Below are 2,755 nucleotides of genomic sequence, written 5' to 3' on the forward strand. Positions count from 1 at the left end.
TAATTTTAAAAAAATAAAATAAAAAATAATATATATATATATATATATATATATATATATATATATAATATATATATATATATATATATATATATAACCCCCTCCCTTCTCTGTCGCACACACCCATAACCCAGTCACCACCCAGCCCCTCTCTCCCTGTCTCTGATCTCCACACAAAACCCTAGCCGCTCTCTTTCTCCCAGACCGCCAGCAGCAGCAGCCAGCGACCAGCGCTGCCATCACCGGTGAACTCTTCTCCTCAGCCAGCGTCGAGCCCCACCATCGCGATTCACTTCTCCTGGATCACTTTACCTCGTGTCACCAGGTATGCTCGTTGTTGATGTCACCACCTCTGTCTTCTTCGTCTATTGGCTACCTTGAAATCGTGTCTCCGTCAGTCTGTCCTCATCGTTGATCCCTCTCTCTCGCGCGTCAAGCCTATCTTCAATCCCCTTTGTGCCCAAGCTCACTTCCCCTCTTCCATCGCCGTCACTTGGATTCCTCCTTCGCCGCCGATCTTCAATTTACTATTGCTTGTTTTTGTACTTTTATTTGGGTTCTAATTTCTGATTCTGAGTTTGATCATTTCTGCTTAGCTTAAGTTTATGAATTTCTGAGTTTGTAAGCAGATTCCTAACCTGCTTCAGTTTTCATTTTTGGGAGTTAATTGCTGTTTTTTGGATTTGATTATGTTGATTGTTGCTTGTTTGTCTGTGTTAATTGTTGTCTTTTCATTGCTGTCTTCTGCATTTAATTTCTGTTGAGTGCTGCTATCTTCTGCTTTTTAGATTTTTTTTATTTTGTTAATTAAAAGAATTAATTAGGATTTTGTGATTCTGTTTTTGTAAGTTTTAAATTATGTTTTTGTTCTGTTTTTAATTTGTTACTGCAATTTGATTTCATAATCTGTTTGTTTGATTTCATATATTTTTGTAATTATGTTTGTTTGTTCTAAATTATGATTATGTTTGTTCCAAATTTAAATTATGATTATGTTTGCAAATTCAATGGTTAGTGGTTATTACTGTTTTGTTTGTTATTTTTTATTATTAGGTTATAAATTAAAATTTTAAATTTTAAATTTTGTTAGGATAAATTTTATTGAAATTTAAATATTTAAAATTATATATTGAATTTTTAATAATTTTATTTAATATTTAATTAAACCGGTCAAATCCCGGTTGAACCCCGGCCGAACCATTGAACTAGTGAACCAGTCACCTCACTGGTTTATTGACCGGTCCGGTTCTCGCAACCTTGACCCTACAAGCCTTACGCGTAAGTCGTAAAGCAGAGGTGCCGAGGTATTATGACCTCTAAAAATAAAATATGCACATAAATATAGTTGAAAGAATTCAAATCTAGGAGCCTTGGAGAATAAGATAAACAAAAGCAAAAATAGAAAATTATATCACACTCGTATGGATAATTGTAAAATGAATAGGTAAGATCAAAAGAAGGTTTAAAACATAATATATAAATCGGAGTTCCAAAAAACAAATATCAAGCTCTAAACTCGACCTGCGAAGCTAAGGTCAGCCAGAGTATGTAATTACACACACACAGATATATACAACTCAAAATATAACTCAAACTACAGAACAAACACCTGTTTTAGCAAGTTAACTGCTAGGAGGGACAAAATTCAAAATATACATGCAGAGATTCTATATACATATATACATAACCTAAAATAAAATATAATAGCTCAAAAGACAGTTCTTCGCTTGTAAGGATGGTCTCCAGACGCTCAATGAGGTGCCTCTCAACCTGCATCTAAAAAATAGGAGAAATATGTGTGGAATGAGAATTGGGGGTAGTTAACCGTTGCACATGATGTATGCCTGTCCTATGACTGATGAGTTTCATCTATTAGTTATATAGCCAACCCAACATGTCTTGGTAGTTAACCATTGGACAGAAAACCAAACACGGAGCAAGTGGGACAACGCCGCAACTCTTGAAATAATTTTCAGTATAAAATTATTTTAAAATCAAACCAATTCCAATATTAAATCTTTTCTAAAAACTAACCAACTCCAATAAGAAACCGTTTACAAAATTGAATCACACATCACATACCATATACACAATTCATCAATAATTCATTTAGTTCATTCCTATCTTAAGGCATTCTAGCCTAAGTTTTCACGTGACATTAAACATTAACTACGAGAAACAAAAATCATACATTCGTTGATTCCTCCCTAATGTCAAAGCACCTCAATTATCTCTGTTTCTCAAGTGTCTAAAGCCCCGAATCCTCATCGAACAAAAACCCAAACTCCACGGTTCGCTTTCTAGTCACCGATATCACCGAATTTGTCTTCGAAACATATATCTCACTCTAATTCCACATAAATACCACATAAATCAAACTAAGTTTCATAATCATTAATGGTTCACAAGAGTTAATGGCTCCTCATCTTACCAACGGAAATTCAGAAAAAGGCCTGTCAAGTCCACAAGGCTAATTTGATCCTAAAGACAAAAATCACATAATTCTTCAAAATCAACCCTCAAATTTTCGAAATTAAGGGAGAGTGGCTAAGAAAGAAATAGTGAGGAACATACCAAATTGAATAGTGGACTTTGTAGATCTCTATGCAGCGGTCGCGTGGCCGCTGACAGCTCATCAATTGGATCTCCGGATTGAAAGTTACATGGAATTGAAATGTTTAATGAGGGTTTGGGATTTTTTCAGCGTTCACTCCCTCTTCTTCAATGTATGCTCATCAATGAAGGTGAAGAAGGC

The sequence above is a fragment of the Arachis stenosperma genome, chromosome 9 (genome assembly GCF_014773155.1).
Source record: "Arachis stenosperma cultivar V10309 chromosome 9, arast.V10309.gnm1.PFL2, whole genome shotgun sequence".
Taxonomy (NCBI): domain Eukaryota; kingdom Viridiplantae; phylum Streptophyta; class Magnoliopsida; order Fabales; family Fabaceae; genus Arachis; species Arachis stenosperma.